The following is a 22813-nucleotide window of genomic DNA, read 5'->3' as shown; positions in this document are numbered from 1 at the left end:
ACTTGCAGGAACAGAATATTTAAAAAAGTGATAAACTTTTCTTTCTTTTTTTTTTTTTTTTTTTTTTTTTCCTTTGAGACGGAGTCTCACTCTGTCACCCAGGCTGGAGTGCAGTGGCACGATCTCGGCTCACTGCAAGCTCCACCTCCCGGGTTCACGCCATTCTCCTGCCTCAGCCTCCAGAGTAGCCAGGACTACAGCAGTCCGCCACCACGGCCGGCAAATTTTTTTGTATTTTTAGTAGAGACGGGGTTTCAGTGTGTTAGGATGGTCTCGATCTCCTAACCTCGTGATCTGCCCGCCTCGGCCTCCCAAAGTGTCTTTTTTTTTTTTTTTGAGACAGAGTTTCACTCTTGTTGCCCAGACTGGAGTGCAATAGCGCAATCTCAGCTCACCGCAACCTCCGCCTCCCAGGTTCAAGCGATTCTCCTGCCTCAGCCTCCCAAGGAGCTGGGATTACAGGCATGTACCACCACGGCTTGTATTTTTGTAGACGGAGTTTCTCCATGTTGGTGAGGCTGGTCTCAAACTCTCGACCTCAGGTGATCCACCGGCCTTGGCCTCCCAAAGTGCTGGGATTATGGGCGGGAGCCACCGGGCCCAGTCAAAAAGTGATAAGCTTTTCTAAGGAAAGCGAAAGCTACCAGGCAGTGTAGTTTGAAATCCTTACTAATCCGGTGATACATAAGAAAGATTAAATTTAGCATAATCAAACCTAGACACAATATTGCAGTACTGAGCCTATATGTCTAAAGCACTGAAGTGGTAACAAGTCACAAAATACAAGTTAAAAAGAAGGTGGTGACTTCGCTTTCAGCTGCAACATGTAATGAGAAAAAGCTGGGAAAATTCAAAATCAATGGCTCTTTTGGGACCATCAGAGAACCGAGCTAACAAGGCAAACTGTGCTGGAAACCTGGAAAGACACAGAGGAGATCCGCTTACCTGGAGCAGAAACTGCCAGAGCCATAAGCTGGTGCTGGAGGCTTGGTGTGGACTAGTGAGAGAGTGAGAAACTCGGGGAAGCAGTCTCAGGAGGTGCGAGACCCACACTTCTGTGGGCTTTACCTCCAGGAACTCCACCAGGCACTAAGGTAAAAGATCCCAGAGAGATCCCTCTGGCAGGGGAGGGGAAGAGTAATAAGCCCAGAGTTTTCTCTGCCACAAAGTCATTTGCTCCAGGGGAAAAAAACTTTGCTAGATCCTTCTCCTAACTAGGGGAATGCAAAGGGCATTCCTCCCATTCCAGCCCCCTCCAGCCTTCCTGTCATACCTACAGGGCAAAAAAATCCGCAAAGGTCAGGGCCTCAAGGAAATAGGGCGGGAATAGGTGACAGGGGAGAAGAGCTCTAACACTAGAGAAATACTTGTGAAGATCACAGCCCACCGTAAGAGTGAACCTATGTGAGACCCAGACCCACTGTCAGACTGAGATTTAACCAGATTCCAGAACTCCCACCCTCCCTCACACTTTACCACCACACCCACAGGGTTCCAAATATACTAAAAGTGGCTTACAACTCAAAGAGGAAAAAAAAATTATAAAGCTGGAAGCGCCATGCTCCCAGACTTCAAAATATACTACAAAGCTGTAGTGATGGAAACAACATGGTACTGGCATAAAAACAGACACACAGAGTAATGGAACAGAATAGAGAACCCAGAAATCAATCCACAATATCTACAGCCAACTGATTATTGACAAAGATGCCAAGAATACTCACTGGGGAAAGGACAGTATCTTCAATAGATGGTACTGGGAAAACTGGATATTCATATGCAGACAAATGAAACTAGCCTCCCACCTCTATATGAAAATCAACTCAAAATGGATCAAAGACCTAAATGTAAGACCCGAAACTATAAAACTACTGAAAGAAAACAGGGGAAATGCTTCAGGACGTTAATCTGGGAAAATATTTTATGAATACAACTTCAAAAGCCCAGGCAACAAAAGCAAAAACAAACACATGGGATTATGTCACACTAAAACACTTCTACACAGCAAAGGAAACAATCAGCAGAGTGAAAAGACAACCTATAGAATGGGAGAAAATATAAGCAAACTATTCATCCAAAAGGGGATTAATATCCAGAATAAATCAGAAACTAAAACATCTCAGCAGGAAAAAAAAAATCAGATTTAAAAATGGGCAAATGATCTGAATAGCCATCTCTCAAAAGAAGACAAATAACCAAGAAATATATGACAAAATGTTCACTTATCACAAATCATCAAGGAACGGCAAATCAGAAGCACAATGAGGTATCATCTCATCCCAGTTAGAGTGGCTATTACAAAAAAGACAAATAAAACAAAACCAACAAATGCTGGGGAGGATGCAGAGAAAAATGAACTCTTACACTCTTTGGGTGAGAATATCAACTAGTACAGCCACTATGGAAAACAGTATAGAGGTTCCTCAAAATCTACAAATAGCATACCATATGAACCAGCAATCCCACTACTGGGCATTTATCCAAAGGAAAGGAAATTGGTATATCGAAGAGACATCTACATCCCCATGTTAACTGCAGCATTATTCACAATAGCCAAGATACGGAATGAATCTGGGTGTCCAACAGATGAACAGATAAAGAAAATGTGGAATATAAACACAATGAAATACTATTCAGCCATAATTTGAGTGGAATCCTGTCACTCACAGCAACATGGATGGAACTGGAGGATAGTAAGTGAAATATGCCAGGAACAGAAAGTTAAACACCACATGTTCTCATTCATATGTGGAAGCTGAAAAACAGTTGATCTCACAGAAAAATTAGAACAGAGGATACTAGAGGCTGGGAAGGGTGGGCGAAGGGAGGAGATAGGAAGAGATTTGTTAAAGGATACAAAATTATAGCTAGGTAGGAGGAATAAGTTCTACTGGTCTATAGCACTGTAGGATGACTACAGTTAACAATAACATATTGTACAGTTTCAAATAGCTATAAGGAGAATATTGAATGTTCCCAACACAAAGAAATGATAAATGTATGAGATGATGTATATGCTAATTACTCTGATCTGATCACTGATACATTACATGTATAGAAACATCACTATGTACCCCATAAATATACACAATTATATGCCAATTGAAAAATAAAATAAAATGTATATTGTAAACTCTAGAGTAAACACTATGTTGGAAATAAATGCTTATTCCCCAATGTCGCAGAGAAGAATCGGCAATCAGACAAAAAGCTTCCTTAGCAAGGCAATGTTTACTCTCTGCAGAAAGGGTGGTGCCCGTCAGCAATCCTGCCACAAGCACACACAAAGTAAAAAAGACACTAGAATATTTATCCTTTATACATGAGGTCCCTATTGCTGTGTTCTGACTCCATTGGCTGGAGCCAGACCTCACAATCGAAACTAAAACCCGATTGGCTAACAGTTCAAAACTTTTCTAAATAGGTAAAGGTAGTGAGGAACAAAGGGAAAAAGGAAGTTACTTATGAAAGGATTTAGAAAAGTAATAATATTCCCAAATAAGGGAGGAGGCTGCAAGCTGGGACATGCCTGGGCACGTTCAGCACGAATAATTTGACTAAGGTACAAGGACACAAAATGTATTATGTGCCTGTGAGCATGTTTAACACAGATACTGAAGTCAGAGTATGCTTATTCTGTCACATTTGCTACATAAGGCTTAACAGAGAGTTATTACTATAAAATAAAAAACTTGAAGAAAGTTCTGAGAAAAGATATCAATAACATTTATGATTTAAAGGGGAAGCTTTGAAGAGGAACTTTTGCTTTCTACACATTAGAATTTTTTTCTTTTTTTTTTTTTTTTTTTTGCGACAGAGTCTCACTCTGTCACCTAGGCTGGAAGTGGCACGATCTTGGCTCACTGCAACCTCCACCTCCAAGGTTGAAGCAATTCTTCTGCCTCAGCCTCCTGAGTAGCTGGGACAACAGACGTGCACCAGCATGCCCAGCTAATTTTGTGTTTTTAGTAGAGATGGGGTTTCATCATGTTGGTCAGGCTGGTCTCAAACTCCTGACCTCAAATGATCCACCTGCCTTGGCCTCCCAAAATCCTGGGATTACAGGGGTGAGCCACAGCACCCAGCTTAAAAACTTTTTTTTTTTTTTTTTTGAGACAGAGTTTTGCTCTTGTTGCCCAGGCTGGAATGCAGTGGCATGATCTTGGCTCACTGCAACCTCCGCCTCCCAAGTTTAAGCAATTCTCCTGCCTCAGCTGCCTAAAAACTTTTTAAAAGAAGTATAATTGATATGCTACATGGTAACTGACAGAATAATGGTCTGTTGCGGGAAGTCAGGGACCCCAAACGGAGGGACCAGCTGAAGCCATGGCAGAAGAACGTGGATTGTGAAGATTTCATGGGCATTTATTAGTTCCACAAATTAATACTTTTATAATTTCTTATGCTTGTCTTTACTGCAATCTCTAAACATAAATTGTAAAGATTTCGTGGACACTTATCACTTCCCCAGTCAATACCCTGTGATTTCCTATGCCTGTCTTTACTTTAATCTCTTAATCCTGTCAGCTGAGGAAGATGTATGTCGCCCCAGGACCTATGATAATTGCATTAACTGCACAAATTGTACAGCATGTGTGTTTGAGCAATATGAAATCTGGGCATCTTGAAAAAAGAACAGGATAACAGCAATTGTTCAGGGAATAAGAGAGATAACCTTAAACTCTGACTGCCGGTGAGCCGGGCAGAACAGAGCCATATTTCTCTTCTTTCAAAAGCAAATGGGAAAATATCGCTGAATTCTTTTTCTCAGCAAGGAACATCCCTGGGAAAGAGAATATGCGCCTGGAGGCATAGGCTTATAAACAGCCCCCCCAGGTGTGCCCATATCTTATGGTCGAGACTACAGCGGTGAAATAGACCCCAGTCTCTCATAGCGCTCCCAGGCTTATTAGGAAGAGGAAATTCCCGCCTAATAAATTTTGGTCAGACTGGTTGATCTCAAAACCCTGTCTCCTGATAAGATGTTATCAATGACAATGGTGCCCAAAACTTCATTAGCAATTTTAATTTCGCCCCGGTCCTGTGGTCCTGTGATCTCGCCCTGCCTCCACTTGCCTTGTGATATTCTATTACCTTGTAAAGTACTTGATGTCTGTGACTCCCACCTATTCGCACACTCCCTCCCCTTTTGAAAATCCCTAATAAAAACTTGCTGGTTTTTGTGGCTTGTGGGGCATCACAGAACCTACCGGCATGTGATGTCTCTCCTGGACGCCCAGCTTTAAAATTTTTCTCTTTTGTACTCTGTCCCTTTATTTCTCAAGCTGGCCTACGCTTAAGGAAAATAGAAAAGAACCTACGTGAATATTGGGGCAGATTCCCCGATAACGGTCCCCTCAGAAATGTACACATCCTAATCCCCAGAATTAAGGTAGCAGATGAGATTAAAGTTGCTACTCAGATGACGTTAAAATACAGAGATTATTCTGGATTATGTGGGTAGACCCAATATAATTACAAGGGTCCTTAAATGTGAAAGAGGGAGGCAAAAGAGATCAGAGTTGATGCAATGTGAGAAGAACTCGACCTACTGCTGGCTTTGAAGATGGAAGAAAAGGGCCACAAGCCAAGGACTGCATGCAGGTGGCTTCTCAATAGGGCAAGGAAACAGATTCTCTCCCAGAACCTCAAAAAAATGAAACAGCCCTGCCAACACCTTGAGTTTAGTCCCCTGAAATGCTTTTCAGACTTCTGACTTCCAGAACTGTAAGATAAGTTGGGCTGTAAGAATAGGAAGCTCATACAAGATAAGAGAGGAAATAAAGTTGAATCACATAAAATGTCCAATTAAAAAGAAATAAAAGGTCAGGCACGGTGGCTCACACCTGTAATCCCAGCACTTTGGGAGGCCAAAGCGAGCGGATCATGAGGTCAGGAGATCGAGACCATCCTGGCTAACACGGTAAAACCCCGTCTCCACTAAAAATACAAAAAATTAGCCAGGGGTGCTGGTGGGCACCTGTAGTCCCAGCTGCTTGGGAGGCTCAGGCAGGAGAATGGTGTGAACCCAGGAGGCGGAGCTTGCAGTGAGCCAAGATTGCGCCATTGCTCTCCAGCCTGGGCAACAGAGGGAGACTCCGTCTCAAAAAAAAAAAAAAAAAAAAAAAAAAAAGAAAGAAAGAAAAAGAAAAAAGAAAAAAGTAATGAGTGCAAAACAGTTACAAAGATGCAAGACGCTAATCCAACGATATTAATAATCACTTCTAACGTGAATTGTCTAAATACACCAATCAAAAGAGAGTGTCACAGTGGACAAAATTTTTTAAAAAGACTTAACTATATCATGTCTGTAAGAAACCAACTTGAACTATAAAGCTTTAGATATGCTAACAGTAAAGGGATGGAGAAAGATATATCATGCTGACATTACAAATCAAAAGAAAGCTGGAGTAATTGTAACTGCAGACAAAACAGATTTTGTCTGATAATCAGGGACAAAAAGGGTCTTATATAATAATAAAGAGGTCAGTTCTCCAAGAAGACGTAGCAGTCTTGAATGTGTATGCTTCAAATAAGAAGGCATCATAATACATGAGGCAAAAACTAAGAAAAATATACAGAGACAAATCCACTACTACAGTTGGAGACTTCAACACTGTCAGTTACTGATAGATCAAGCAGCCAGAAAATCAGTAAAGAAACTGATAACTAGAACAGCACAGCACTATCAATCAACCTGATCTAAATGACGTTCATAGAAAATTCCATCCAATCATAGTAGACATACATTCTTCTCTAGCTCACATTCACCAATATAGACCACATTCTGGACCATAAAACACATCTTAACAGATTCAAGACTAGAAAGCATACAAAACATGGTCTCAAATAACATGAATTAAACTAGAAATCAGTAACAGAGATATCTGGAAAATCCCCAAATATCTAGAAATTAACACACTTCTAAATAACCCATGGGTCTAAGAAGTCTCAAAAATTAAACAATATATTGAACTAAAGTAAAAATGAAAATATAACTTATAACATTTGTGGGATACAAAGCACACAGTGTTTAGAGAAAAATGTGCAGCATTAAATGAAAATATTAGAAAGGAAGAAAGATCTGAAGTCAATAACCTAAGCTTGCACTTCTGAAAACCAGAGAAAGAAGAACAATTTGATTCTTTTGTAGTTCATAAGTGTGGTGACTGGGTTTTCATGTGCTTGTGGGAAATATGCCTCCCTCAAATCTTATTACGAAGTCAGCCCATTTTACTTGTCTGACATGAACTTAGTAGAAAATTAAAAATTAAAAAATTAAAAATAAAAAGGAAAACAATTTAAGCCTAAGACAATCAAAAGAAAAAATACAATAAAAATTAAAATAGAAATCAATTGGAAAAAGGAAAACAGTAAGAGAAAAATCAACAAAACCAAAAGCTGGTTCTTTAAAAAGATCAAAAAAAGTGATAAACCTCTAGCCAGGTAAAACTGATTAGATTGTACCCTCTCTTCCCTTAGAAAAAAGAGAAAAGACAAATTACCAATATCAGCAATGAAGAACGAGTCATCATACTGTTCCCATGAACAGTAAAAGGATAATAAAGAAATATTACAAATAACTCTATGCCCACAAATACAAGAAAAAAATGTACCAATTTCTTTATCAAAACTCACCAACACAAAAACCTGCATATGAAACCTTACAGCAGCTTTATTTATAACCATCAAAACTTGGAAGCAAACAACTAAGAGGTCCCTCAAAAGATGAATGAACAGTGGTACATCCATACAATGGAGTTTTATTCAGCAAAAAGAACTATCAAACTACACAAAGATGTGAAAGTAACTGAAATGCATATTGCTAAATGAAAGACGCCAGCTTGAAAAGGCTACATATTGAATGCTTTCCATTGTATGACATTCTGGAAAAGGTAAAACTACAGAGATGATAAAGAGATCAGTAGTAGTAGTCAGGGGCTCATAGGGTGGGGAGGCAGAGGGTTCAATATGAAGCACAGGGGAATTTTTAGGGCAGGGCAACTTCTGTGTAATATGACAGAGGCAGATACATGATCCAGTGCTGGAGGTGGGGCCTGGTGGGAGATGCTTGGATCATGGGGGTGAATCGATCCCTCATGGCTTGCTGCTGACTTGCTGACAGGGAGTTCTTGCAAGATCTGGTCATTTAAAAGTATGTGGCACCTCCCCTACCACTCTCTCTTGCTTGCTCCTGCTTTCACCATGTGACGTGCCTGCTCCCCCTTCACCTTCTGCCATGACTGGATGCTTCCCGAGGCCTTCCTAGAAGCCAAGCAGATGCCAGCACCATACTTCCTATAAAGCCTGCAGAACCCTGAGCCAATTAAACCTCTTTTCTTTATGAATTACCCAGTCTCTGGTGTTTCTTTATAGTAATGCAAGAATAGCTTAACACACACCCAGTTCTTGGTTTTTAATATCATTCTCCAATAAAAAAGGACCTTAGAAAAATGGCGGATTCTAAGACTGGGACAGGAAATGTGCAAGATGGCTCTTGCAGTGCCAGAAAATAAGGAAGTGCTCAATAAAACAAATGAAAACTACAATGTTGGGGGCACATCAAAGGGACAGATGGAACCAAATGAAGAGCTCGTAATAGCCATAGCTGTTACAATCATCTGAACAAAAAAATAAAGTTGTATTGCATTATAGCCCAAAGTATAAAATAAACGTCCCTAAGTCCAAACTGAGAGAAATAAATGACTAAATAGTAAACAGGACAGACTATAACAGATCTCCATGCAGAATTCCAAATAATTTAGACGCTTCGCCCTCAAGCGTGGGCTGTGCACATGGACTTTCTTCCAAAGGACTACAGTACAAGAAGGGAGGGTGGGGAGAAACTTTACAGTGGAGAAATCTGACAACCACTGCCTCAGCCAGGAAATTGAGATTACTCTCAATAGTGATATGCACAGATAGTATGTATCCTTAATAGGGTATGATGACAATGGCATTTGACCTCTGTAGTCTTCCTCCCCAAAACATGAAGGAAATCCCAACTGAGGGACATCTACAAGATACCTGACCAGTAGAGGTATTCCTCATTTAAACATTTCACTTTATTGTGCTTCGTTGACGTTGTGGTTTTTGTTAGTTTTACAAATTGAAGGGTTGAGGCAACCCTGCATTGACCAAGTATATGAGCACCATTTTCCCATCAGTATTTGTTTACTTCGTGTTTCGGTGTTACGTTTTGCTAATACTCAGGATATTTCAACTTTTTTATTACTATGATATGTTATGTGATCTGTGTCGATCTTTGATGTTACTCCTGTAATTGTTTTGGCACACAAGGAACCACGTGCAGATGTGAGACAGGGAACTTACTCGATAAATGTGTGTGTTCTCACTGCTTGACCAAACCAGCCATTCCTTTGTCTTTCCCCATCTCCTTGGGCCTCCCTGTTCCCTAAGACACAACCGTATTGAAATCCAGACAATAACCCTACAATGGCTTGTAAGTGTTCAAGGGAAAGAAGAGTCACACATCTCTCATTTTAAATAAAAAACTACAAGTGATTGGGGGCAGTTCCAAGATGGCCAAATAGGAACAGCTCCAGTCTACAGCTCCCAACGTGAGTGATGCAGAAGACAGGTGATTTCTGCATTTCCAGCTGAGGTACTGGGTTCATTTCACTGGGGCTTGTTGGACAGTGGGTGCAGGACAGTGGGTGCAGCCTACTGAGTGTTAGCCAAAGCAGGGTGAGGCATCACCTCATCTGGGAACTGCAAGGGGTCAGGGAATTCCCTTTCCTAGCCAAGGGAAGCTGTAACAGATGGCACCTTGAAAATAGGGTCACTCCCACCCTAATACTGTGCTCTTCCAACAGTCTTAGCAAATGGCACACCAGGAGATTATATCCCATGCCTGGCTCGGAGGGTCCCACGCCCACGGAGCCTTGCTCATTGCTAGCACAACAGTCTGAGAGCGGACTGCAAGGCAGCAGTGAGGCTGGGGGAGGGGTGCCCACCATTGCTGAGGCTTGAGTAGGTAAACTAAGCAACCAGGAAGCTCAAACTGGGTGGAGCCCACTGCAGCTCAAGGCCTGCCTGCCTCTGTAGACTCCACCTCTGGGGGCAGGGCATAGCCAAACAAAAGGCAGCAGAAACCTCTGCAGACTTAAATGTCCCTGTCTGACAGCTTTGAATACAGTAGTGGTTCTCCCAGCACAGAGTTTAAGATCTGAGAACGGACAGACTGCCTCCTCAAGTGGGTCCCTGACCCCCGAGTAGCCTAACTGGGAGGCACCTCCCAGTAGAGGCAGACTGACACCCCACATGGCTGGGTACCCCTCTGAGATGAAGCTTCCAGAGGAACAATCAGGCAGCAACATTTACTGTTCATCAATATTCGCTGTTCTGCAGGCTCCGCTGCTGATACCCAGGCAAACAGCGTCTGGAGCGGAATTCCAGCAAACTCCAACAGACCTGCAGCTGAGGGTCCTGTTAGAAGGAAAACTAACAAACAGAAAGGACATTCACACCAAAATCCCATCTGTACGTCACCATCATCAAAGACCAAAGGTAGATAAAACCACAAAGATGGGGAAAAAACAGAGCAGAAAAGCTGAAAATTGTAAAAATCAGAATGCCTCTCCCCCTCCAAAGGAATGCAGCTCCTCGCCAGCAATGGAACAAAGCTGGATGGAGAATGACTTTGACGAGTTGAGAGAAGAAGGGTTCAGATGATCAAACTACTCCGAGCTAAAGGAGGAATTTCAAACCCATTGCAAAGAAGCTAAAAACCTTGAAAAAAGATTAGACAAATGGCTAACTAGAATAACCAGTGTAGAGAAGTTCTTAAATGACCTGATGGAGCTGAAAACCATGGCACGAGAACTACGTGACGAATGCACAAGCTTCAATTGCCGATTTGATCAACTGGAAGAAAGGGTATCAGTGATTGAAGATGAAATGAATGAAATGAAGCAAGAAGAGAAGTTTAGAGAAAAAAAGAGTAAAAAGAAATGAATGAAGCCTCCAAGAAATATGAGACTATGTGAAAAGACCAAATCTACGTCTGATTGGTGTGCCTGAAAGTGATGGGGAGAATGGAACCAAGTTGGAAAACACTCTGCAGGATATTATCCAGGAGAATTTCCCCAACCAAGGAAGGCAGGCCAACATTCAAATTCAGGAAATACAGAGAATGCCACAAACATACTCCAGTGAGAAGAGCAACTCTAAGACACATAATTGGCAGATTCACCAAAGTTGAAATGAAGGAAAAAATGTTAAGGGCAGCCAGAGAGAAAGGTCGAGTTACCCACAAAGGGAAGCCCAACAGACTAACAGCGGATCTCTCAGCAGAAACTATACAAGCCAGAAGAGAGTGGGGGCCAATATTCAACATTCTTAAAGAAAAGAATTTTCAACCCAGAATTTCATATCCAGCCAAACTAAGCTTCATAAGTGAAGGAGAAATAAAATACTTTACAGACAAGCAAATGCTGAGAGATTTTGTCACCACCAGGCCTGCCCTACAAGAGCTCCTGAAGGAAGCACTAAACATGGAGAGGAACAACTGGTACCAGACACTGCAAAAACATGCCAAATTGTAAAGACCATCAATGCTAGGAAGAAACTGCATCAACAAACGAGCAAAATAACCAGCTAACATCATAATGACAGGATCAAATACACATAACAATATTAACCTTAAATGTAAATGGGCTAAATGCTCCAATTAAAAGACACAGATTGGCAAATTGGATAAAGAGTCAAGACCCATCAGTGTGCTGTATTCAGGAGACCCATCTCATGTGCAGAGACACACATAGGCTCAAAATAAAGGGATGGTGGAAGATCTACCAAGCAAATGGAAAACAAAAAAAGGCAGGGGTTGCAATCCTAGTCTCTGATAAAACAGACTTTAAACCAATAAAGATCAAAAGAGACAAAAAAAGGCCATTACATAATGGTAAAGGGATCAATTCAACAAGAACAGCTAACTATCCTAAATATATATGCACCCAATACAGGAGCACCCAGATTCATAAAGCAAGTCCTTAGAGACCTACAAAGAGACTTAGACTCCCACACAATAATAATGGGAGACTTTAACACCCCACTGTCAACATTAGACAGATCGACGAGACACAAAGTTCACAAGGATATCCAGGAATTGAACTCAGCTCTGCACCAAGCAGACCTAATAGACATCTACAGAACTCTCCACCCCAAATCAACAGAATATACATTCTTCTCAGCACCACATCACACTTATTCCAAAATTGACCACATAGTTGGAAGTAAAGCACTCCTCAGCAAATGTAAAAGAACAGAAATTATAACAAACTGTCTCTCAGACCACAGTGCAATCAAACTAGAACTCAGGATTAAGAAACTCACTCAAAACTGCTCAACTACATGGAAACTGAACAACTTGCTCCTGAATGACTACTGGGTACATAATGAAATGAAGGCAGAAATAAAGATGTTCTTTGAAACCAATGAGAACAAAGACACAACATACCAGAATCTCTGGGACACATTTAAAGCCGTGGGTAGAGGGAAATTTATAGTACTAAATGCCCACAAGAGAAAGCAGGAAAGATCTAAAATTGACACCCTAACATACAATTAAAAGAACTAGAGAAGCAAGAGCAAACACATTCAAAAGCTAGCAGAAGGCAAGAAATAACCAAGATCAGAGCAGAACTGAAGGAGATAGAGACACAAAAAACCCTTCAAAAAATCAATGAATCCAGGAGCTGGTTTTTTGAAAATATCAGCAAAACTGATAGACCACTAGCAAGACTAATGAAGAAAAAAGACAAGAATCAAATAGACGCAATAAAAAATGATAAAGGGGATATGACCACCGATCCCACAGAAATACAAACTACCATCAGAGAATAGTATAAACACCTCTACACAAATAAACTGAAAATCTAGAAGAAATGGATAAATTCCTGGACACATACACCCTCCCAAGACTAAAGCAGGAAGAAGTTGAATCCCTGAATAGAACAATAACAGGCTCTGAAATTGAGGCAATAATTAATAGTCTACCAACAAAAAAAAAGTCCAGGACCAGATGGATTCACAGCCAAATTCTACCAGAAGTACAAGGAGGAGCTGGTACCATTCCTTCTGAAACTATTCCAATCAATAGAAAAAGAGGGAATCCTCCCTAACTCATTTTATGAAGCCAGCATCATCCTGATACCAAAGCCTGGCAGAGACACAACCAAAAAAAGAGAATTTTAGATGAATATCCCTGATGAACACCAATGCAAAAATCCTCAATAAAATACTGGCATACCAAATCCAGCAGCACATCAAAAAGCTTATCCACCATGATCAAGTGGGCTTCATCCCTGGGATGCAAGGCTGGTTCAACATATGCAAATCAATAAACGTAATCTACCATATAAACAGAACAAAGACAAAAACCACATGATTATCTCAATAGATGCAGAAAAGGCCTTTAACAAAATTCAACAGCACTTCATGCTAAAAACTCTCAATAAATTAGGTATTGATGGGATGTATCTCAAAATAGTAAGAGCTATTTATGACAAACCCACAGCCAATATCATACTGAATGGGCAAAAACTGGAAGCATTCCCTTTGAAAACTGGCACAAGACAGGGATGCCCTCTCTCACCACTCCTATTCAACATACTGTTGGAAGTCCTCGCCAGGGCAATCAGGCAGGAGAAAGAAATAAAGGGTATTCAATTAGGAAAAGTGGAAGTCAAATTGTCCCTGTTTGCAGATGACATGATTGTGTATTTAGAAAACCCCATCGTCTCAGCCCAAAATCTCCTTAAGCTGATAAGCAACTTCAGCAAAGTCTCAGGATACAAAATCAATGTGCAAAAATCACAAGCATTCTTATACACCAATAACAGACAGAGAGCCAAATCATGAGTGAACTCCCATTCACTATTGCTTCAAAGAGAATAAATACCTAGGAATCCAACTTACAAGGGATGTGAAGGATCTCTTCAAGGAGAACTACAAACCACTGCTCAATGAAATAAAAGAAGACACAAACAAATGGAAGAACATTCCATGCTCATGGGTAGGAAGAATCAATATCATGAAAATGGCCATACTGCCCAAGATAATTATAGATTCAATGCCATCCCCATCAAGCTACCAATGACTTTCTTCACAGAATTGGAAAAAACTACTTTAAAGTTCATATGGAACCAAAAAAGAGCCCACATTGCCAAGACAATCCTAAGCCAAAAAAACAAACTGGAGGCAACACGCTATCTGACTTCAAACTATACTACAAGGCTACAGTAACCAAAACAGCATGGTACTGGTACCAAAACAGAGATATAGACCAATGGAACAGAACACAGCCCTCAGAAATAATACCACACATCTATAACCATCTGATCTTTGACAAACCTGACAAAAACAAGAAATGGGGAAAGGATTCCCTATTTAATAAATGGTGCTGGGGAAACTGGCTAGCCATAAGTAGAAAGCTGAAACTGGATCCCTTCCTTATACCTTATATAAAAATTATTTCAAGATGGATTGAAGACTTAAATGTTAGACCTAAAACCATAAAAACCCTAGAAGAAAACCTAGGCAATACCATTTAGGACACACGCATGGCCAAGGACTTCATGTATAAAACACCAAAAGCAATGGCAACAAAAGCCAAAATTGACAAATGGGATCTAATTAAACTAAAGAGCTTCTGCACAGCAAAAGAAACTACCATCAGAGTGAACAGGCAACCTACAGAATGGGAGAAAAATTTTACAATCTACTCATCTGACAAAGGGCTAATATCCAGAATCTACAAATAACTCAAACAAACTTACAAGAAAAAAACAAACAACCCCATCAAAAAGTGGGCAAAAGATACGAACAGACACTTCTCAAAAGAAGACATTTATGCAGACAACAGACACATGAAAAAATGCTCATCATCACTGGCCATCAGAGAAATGCAAATCAAAACCACAATGAGATACCATCTCACACCAGTTAGAATGGCGATCATTAAAAAGTCAGGAAACAACAGGTGCTGGAGAGGATGTGGAGAAATAGGAACCCTTTTACACTGTTGGTGGGACTGTAAACTAGTTCAACCATTGTGGAAGACAGTGTGGCGATTCCTCAAGGATCTAGAACTAGAAATACCATTCGACCCAGCCATCCCATTACTGGATATATACCCAAAGGATTATAAATCATGCTGCTATAAAGACTCATGCACACATATGTTTATTGTGGCACTATTCACAATAGCAAAGACTTGGAACCAACCCAAATGTCCATCAATGATAGACTGGATTAAGAAAATGTGGCACATATACACCATGGAATACTATATAGCCATAAAAAAGGGTGAGTTCATGTCCTTTGTAGGGACATGGATGAAGCTGGAAACCATCATTCTCAGCAAACTACTGCAAGGACAAAAAACCAAACACCACATGTTCTCACTCATAGGTGGGAATTGAACAATGAGAACACTTGGACACAGGAAGGGGAACATCACACACCGGGGCCTGTCGTGGGGTGGGGGGGAGGGGGGAGGGATAGCATTAGGAGATATACCTAATGTAAATGACGAGTTAATGAGTGCAGCACACCAACATGGCACACGTATACATATGTAACAAACCTGCACATTGTGCACATGTACCCTAGAACTTAAAGTATATTAAAAAAAAAAAAAAAAACTACCAGTGATTTAGCTTAGTGAGGAAGGCACGTGGAAAGCCAAGATGGGCTGAAAGCTAGGCCTCTTGCACAAAACAGCCAAGTTGTGAACGCAAAGGAAAATTCTTGAAGGGAATTAAATGTGCTATGCCAGTGAACACAGGAATAAGAAAGTGACACAGCATCAATGCGGATATGGAGAAAGCTTTAGTGCTCCAGACAGAAGATCATGCCAGCCAAAACATTCCTTTAAACCAGTCTTAGGGCAAGACCCTAATTCTCTTCAATTGTATGCAGACTGAGAAAAGTAAGGAAGTTGCGGAAGAAACGTTTGAAACTGGCAAAGAATTGCTCATGAGGTTTAAAAAGATATCATCTCCACAACATAAAAGTGTAAGGTGAGGCAGCAAGTGCTGATGGAGAAGCTGCAGCAAGTTATCCAAAAGATCTAGCTAAGATCACTGATGAGGATGGCTACACTAAACAATATATTTTCAATGTAGACTAAACAGTCGTCTATTGGAAGAAGATGCCATTTAGAACCTTTCATAGCTAGAGATATCAATGTCTGGCTTCCAAATAGGGTGACTCTCTTGTTAGGGGCTGATACAGCTGGTGACTTTAAGTTGAAGCCAATGCTCACTTACCATTCTGAAAATCTCAGGGCCTTTAAGAATTATGCAAAATCTACTCTGCCTGTGCTCTAGAAATGGAACAACAAAGCCTGGATGACAGAACATCTGTTTTACAGCATGGTTTACTGAATATATTAAGCCCACTGTTGAGACCTACTAATCAGAAAGATTGCTTTCAAAATATCACTGCTCACTGACAACATACCTAGTCACCCCAAAACTCTGATGGATATATACAAGGAGATAAATGCTGTTTTCATGCCTGCTAACACACTGTCCATTCTGCAGCCCATGGATCAAGGAGTAATTTCTACTTTCAAGTCTAATTATTTAAGAAATAAATTGCATAAGACTACAGCTGTCACAGATAGTGACTCCTTTGGTGGATCTGTGCAAAATAAATTGAAAACTTTTCTGGAAAAGCTTTATCATTCTAGATGCCATTAAGAACATTTACAGCCAGGTATGGTGTCTCATGCCTGTAATCCCAACTCTTTTGGAGGTGGAGGTGGGAGGGTTACTTGAGGCCTAGCGTTCAAGACCAGCCTGGGCAACAGAGTGAGACCCAATCGCTACCAAAAAAAAAAAAAAAAAATACAAAAAAAAAAGTTGGGCATGGTGGCACATGCCTGTAGTCCCAACAACTCGGGAGGCTGAGGCAGGAGGATTGCTTGAACCCAGAAGTTTGAAGCTGCAGTGAGCTATGACCGCAGCACTGCACTCCAGCCTGGGTGACAAAGCAAAACTGTATCTCACAAAACAACAACAAAAACCCATTCATTAGAGGAGGTCAAAATATCATTTTTTTTTATTCCACATTTGCCAGAACTACAAAATGTCAATATTGATGGGAGTTTAGAAGTTGGTTCCAACCACCACAGATGACCGACAGGTTCAAGACTTCAGTGGCGTAAGTCACTGCAGATAGGGTGGAAATAGCAAGAGAACCAGAATTAGAAGTAGAGACGGAAGATATGGATGTGCAAATAAATGGTTTCTTGAAATGGAATCACTCCTGGTGATGATGCTGTGAACACTGTTGAAACAACAACAAAAAGCATATTACTAAATTTAGTTGATAAAGTAGCAGCAGGGTTTTAGAGGATTGACTCTAATTTTGAAAGAAGTTCTACTGTGGGTAAATTGCTATCAAACAGCTACAGAAAAATCTTTCATGAATGGAAAAGTCAATCGATGAGTCAGACTTTACTTCCGTCTTATTTTAAGAACTTGGCCAGGCACAGTGGCTCACGCCTGTAATCCCAGCACTTTGGGAGGCCGAGGCAGGCGGATCATTTGAGGTCAGGAATTTGAGACCAGCCTGGCCAACATGGTGAAACCCCATCTCTACTAAAAATACAAAAAAATTAGCCGGGTATGGTGACGCATGCCTGTAGTCCCAGCTACTCGGGAGGCTGAGGCAGGAGAATCGCTTGAACCGGGAGGCAGAGGTTGCAGTGAGCCGAGATGGCACCAACCTGGGCAACAGAGCAAGACTCCATCTCAAAAAAACAAAACAAAACAAAAAGAACTTGCCACAGCCATCCTAACCTTCAGGAAGCATCAGCAGGCATCAATGTTAAGGCAAGACTCTCACCAGCAAAAAGATTACCACTCACTGAAGGCTCAGATGATCATTAGCATTTTTGAACAATAAAGTATTTTTAAAATTAAGGCATGCACATTGGGCTTTTTTTTTTTTTTTAAGCTATAATGCTATTGCACACTTAAAAGACTACGGTATAGTGTAAACATAACTTTTATATGCACCCCCCCAAAAATGTATGTGATTCACTTTGTGATAGTCCCTTTATTGCAGTGGCTCAGAACCGAACCCATGGTATCACCAGCATATGCCTGTATTTCTCAAAACTGTCAAGGTCTTCAAAAATGAGCAAAGTGTGAGAAACTGTCACAGCCAAGAAGAGCCTAAGGAGACATAATGACCAAATACAGTGTGGTATCCTGCATGAGAGCCTTAGCTTTTACCTATTGTCCTTAGAACAGCAAAAGCACATTAGGTAAAAACTAAGAAAATCTGAATACAGTATGGACATTAGCATTAACTGAAATAAACGAACCATATTAATGTAAGATGTTAATAACAGGGGAAATCAGAGATGGGATATGTGGGAATTCTCTACCATCTTCACAATATTCTGTAAATCTAAGGCTATGCTAAAACTAAAAGTTTATTTTAAAAAGAACGGGGGTAAGGACATAGATTATTTTACATCACCAAACTCATCTAATTCTGGCCGGGCACGGTGGTTCACACCTATAATCCCAGCACTTTGGGAGGCTGAGGCGGGTGGGTCATTTAAGATCAGGAATTTGAGACCAGCCTGGCCAACATGGTGAAACCCCATCTCTACTAAAAATACAAAATTTAGCCGGGCGTGGTAGCAGGCGCCTGTAATCCCAGCTACTCAGGAGGCTGAGACAAGAGAATAGCTCAAACCTGGGAGGCGGAGGTTGCAGTGAACCGAGATGGCACCACCACACTCCAGCCTGGGCAACAGAGTGAAATTCCATCTCAAAAAAAAAAAAAAGGAAAAAACATCTAATATCTGAGATTTGCTTCAATTAACCAAGAAGGGCAGGGCTATACGTTAAAAAAAAAATTACTAATAGATTTTTTAAAATCTATTACTTTTTTCATGTCTGAAAATTTCCATGATATGCTTTTTAAAAAAGAAAGTATCTGGGCTAGGTGCAGTGGCTCATGCCTGTAATCCCAGTACTTTGAGAGGCCCAGCAAGCACATAGCTTGAGCCCAGGAATTCAAGACTGGCCTGGGCAACATCGCAAAGCCCTGTCGCTACAAAGAACACCAAAAAAAAAAAAAAAAATTAGCTGGGCATGGTGGCACACACCTGTGGTCCCAGCTACTTGGGAGGCTGAGGTGGGAGGATCACTTGAGCCTGGGGAGGTCAAGGTTGCAGTGAGCCAAGTGAGTGTGCACTGCACTCAGCCTAAGTAGATGAAGCAAGAACCTGTCTCAAAAAAAAAAAAATTATCTGACCCAACAAACTACCGTTCCTTTAACCCTGACACCTGACACCCAGGTGCAGGGTTCTGTATGCATATTGGTTTCTAGAGGTTATAATGTGTCTACATGATTTAGTTGAGTCTTGTCCATTGAGTCAAAGGACACAGCCTCCAGAGTCCATTCTCATGGGTTTGGTGTGTGCCTCTGTATATGTTAACTATTTTCTTTTTACTTCTGCTTCTTCATTATTTAATACAAATTTCATTGTAACGTTACAATGTAGTCTCTAGGTAAGGGAATGCTCACATGGACATGTGTGTAGAAGGGTGTGTAGACATGCAGAGTAGTCTGAGGGTGGATTTTGCCAGTGGTTAAGTTGTAGTCTCTTCACTCCAAGTCCACTTTCTATACTCTACTCCAGTGGTTCTCACCCAAGGGATAGGATACTTGGTAATTTCTGGGAAAACGTGGCAACCCGTGGGAACTTTAGGCAATGTCTGAAGACATTTTTGGTTGCCATACCTGGTGAGATCCTATTAACCTCCATTGGGCAAATGCCCCGGATGCTGCATATCCTAAAATGCACAGAACAGTCCTCAAAAACAAAGAATTATCTGGTCCAAATGTCCACAGTGCCAAGTCTCAGAAACCCTGTTCTGTGATGCTGGGGCTGGGACTGTAAACGGCATTTTCCAAACTACCGATAAATGTGACAACTTGGATGAATCAAGGGAATTATGCTGACTGAAAAAGTCTAATCCTAAAAGCTTACTTACTGTATGATTCCATTTATATAACATCCTTCAAATGACAAAATTATAGAAACAGAGAACAAATTAGTGATTGCCATGAACTGAGGACAACAGGGATTTGGGGGGTTGTGGAAGGGGGAAGATGGGTGTAGGACATCAATATTCTGGTTTTAATATTACAGTATACTTTTGCAAGATATTACCATTGGGGGAAATTAGGTAAAGGGTACACAAGATCTCTTGATATTATTTCTTATAATTACATGTGATTCTACAATTATCACAAAACAAAATGTTTTATTTTAAAAAGAAGAATTTTTAGTTCCCATGGTGCAAAATTTTAGAAGTCCAATCTTGTCGGTAAGGAAATGCTAACGACTTTAATATTTTTTGTAAGATTCAATATTGAGTTTATATACTTTATAGAATAAGATAGTAAGAAGCACCAATTCTAGTTTTTGAGAATTATTTAATTTAAAAAGTATCCTCTTAACAAAAAGTACCAAATACCTGGTACTTTGTGTATATATACATATATATATATATACACACACGCACACACAGACGCTTTATATATACCAAATACCTGGTAACTTATTATGAAATAAGAAGTCAGAATTTTCTGGAAACACTTTGGAGACAGAATAGATTACCTAGCAATTTATAAATATAACATCAGGTAATAAAAGTGAATTGCTAGCCATTTATAAAATGCATTTCATACAAAATTATGAATTCCATAAATGAGTTTAAGAAAATATCTGCTAGTTTGCTTCCTCCCACTCCATCCCACAGGAGATTATTTGGCATCTTTTATGGGATGAATTGTGTTTTCCTAAAAATTCATGTTGAAGTCCTAACCCCCAGTACCTCAGAGTGTAACTGTATTTACAGATAGAGTCTTTAAAGAATAGTTAAATTAAAATGAAGCCATTAGGCTGAGCCCTAGTCAAATAGGACTGGTGTCTTTATAAGAGAAGGAAATCTGAATACATACCAATGGAATTCTGCCCCCGAGCTGCCTTTGGACTCAAACTGCAACAGCAACTCCTCCCTGTGTCTCTGGCAAGCTCCACAGATTTCAGAGTCTCCACACACTCCTAACAATCGTTTAAGTCAATTCCTTAAAATAAACCTGTGCGTGTGCGTTTGTGTGTGTGTATACACACATCCTATGGGTTCTGTTTCTCTGGAGAACCCTAACACACACAGCATCCTTTCCAATAGCATGAATAGGCTCAGGGATTGAGTAACATGAACATGCCAAGCTCAGTGGCTCACGCCTGTAGTCCTAGCACTTTGGGAGACTGAGGTGGGAGGGTCGCTTGGGCCCAGGAGTTCAAGACCAGCCTGGGCAACATGGTGAAACCCTGTCTCTACAAAAGTACAAAAAAAAAAAAAAAATTAGCCAGACATGGTGGTGTGTACCTGTGTTCCCAGCTACTCAGGGGACTGCAGCAGAAGGATCACTTGAGCCCACTAAATCAAGGCTGCAGTAAGCCATGACCGTGGCCACTGCACCACTTCTGCCAGGGAAACAGCACGAGACCCTGCCTCAAAAAAAAAAAAAAAAAAAAAAAAAAAAAATCATTAAAACTATAAACTTCATGTTATCTACATTTTACCACAATTAAAAAAAAACGGAAATATCAGTGTGCAGGAAGGTGTACAGGAAGGAGCAAAAAAAAAAAAAAAAAAGTGAGGTAGACCTTTTTACTATCCTGAAGATTTTTAAGTTAACTGATCAATAGGTTGTAAGGATAATATATGCTTTCTCTTTTAAAATGCAATTTATAATGAAGTTCCCTTGTCTTTTTACCAACTCTTTCCAAGTTTCTAAAAATATATTGAAAACTAAAGAAAACATTTACAAATATTAATCTTAAAAATCAATTAAAGCTATTACTATAAGTCAAAAGGTGATGGCCAAAATTAAAAAGCAAAAGGACAAAAATAGAAAAAATATCTATAGCAAATGAGTCATGGGATTAGATAAATGAATAAAGTATTAGATTAATGGAACAAGTATATAAAAAAGACTATTCACTAGAGAAACACAAAAGGAAATACAGTGGAAAAGTCTTCAGTCTCAATAATTAGCAAAAACAAGCAAATAAAAATAAGATACTATTTTCTAACACAAACTAGGAAAGTTTTTCTAAATACATTCAAAGTATAGTAGTTAAATGATACACTTATCAATGATGAAATTATAAATTGCAAGGTTTTTATTTATTTATTTTTGTACAGACAAAAGGTTTATTTATGTATTTTATGTTGCTCAGGCTGGTCTCAAACTCCTGGCCTCAAGTGATCCTCCCAACTTGGTCTCCCAAAGTGCTGGGATTATAGGCTTGAGCCACCCAGCCAAAGTGCAGACAGCTTTTTAAAAGCAGTCTGACAACATCACGAGGGCCTCGGAAACCGTTACACATTTTGGTCGGTAATCTTTTTCTCTAAGGAAAAAAAATCGTAAAGAAATAATAAATCAGGTGAAAACTTCAGCATATCCTGAAGCAAACTTCAAAGTGTGCTACAACAAAGATATAAGCAAACTATATGGAATGAGGATGCAGACATTAATTTTGTCTGAAACACTTGAAGATGATTTCTTAGATAAGTTGAGATTTAAGTGTTGGCTTTAAGGATTAAAATTCCAGTGGCCAAATACTGAAATATTTCAAGGAGAAAGTTCAAGTCTTGGGAAACTGCAACCTGTACATTTTCAGTTTTCCAAAGAGAAAAGCAAGTAGAATGATTGGCTGTAGTAATGAATACAGATGAAT

General features: G+C 40.1%; 1 protein-coding gene and 1 non-coding gene across 15 annotated transcripts in view; one reads left to right on the top strand and one right to left on the bottom strand.

Annotated features, from left to right (window-relative positions):
- Positions 1–22813, bottom strand: part of GALNT11 (polypeptide N-acetylgalactosaminyltransferase 11) — a 97409-nt gene that overhangs the window by 46717 nt on the left and 27879 nt on the right. Inside the window, exon 1 of one of the 14 annotated variants that reach the window (XM_054560032.2) lies at positions 946–1110. The exons of the other annotated variants lie outside the window; for them this stretch is intronic. The gene's annotated coding sequence lies outside the window, so the exon portion shown is untranslated. Of the gene's footprint in view, positions 1–945; positions 1111–22813 lie in introns of those variants that run through there. 14 annotated transcript variants of the gene reach the window in all.
- LOC112134524 (small nucleolar RNA U13) lies at positions 7142–7247 on the top strand. The gene has a single exon (XR_002915938.1). It is a non-coding gene; the product is annotated as a small nucleolar RNA U13 (small nucleolar RNA).

The sequence above is a fragment of the Pongo abelii genome, chromosome 6, assembly GCF_028885655.2.
Source record: "Pongo abelii isolate AG06213 chromosome 6, NHGRI_mPonAbe1-v2.0_pri, whole genome shotgun sequence".
Taxonomy (NCBI): Eukaryota; Metazoa; Chordata; class Mammalia; order Primates; family Hominidae; genus Pongo; species Pongo abelii.
The sequence above is the reverse complement of the archived record's forward strand: the minus strand, read 5'-3'. Positions and strand labels throughout refer to the sequence as shown.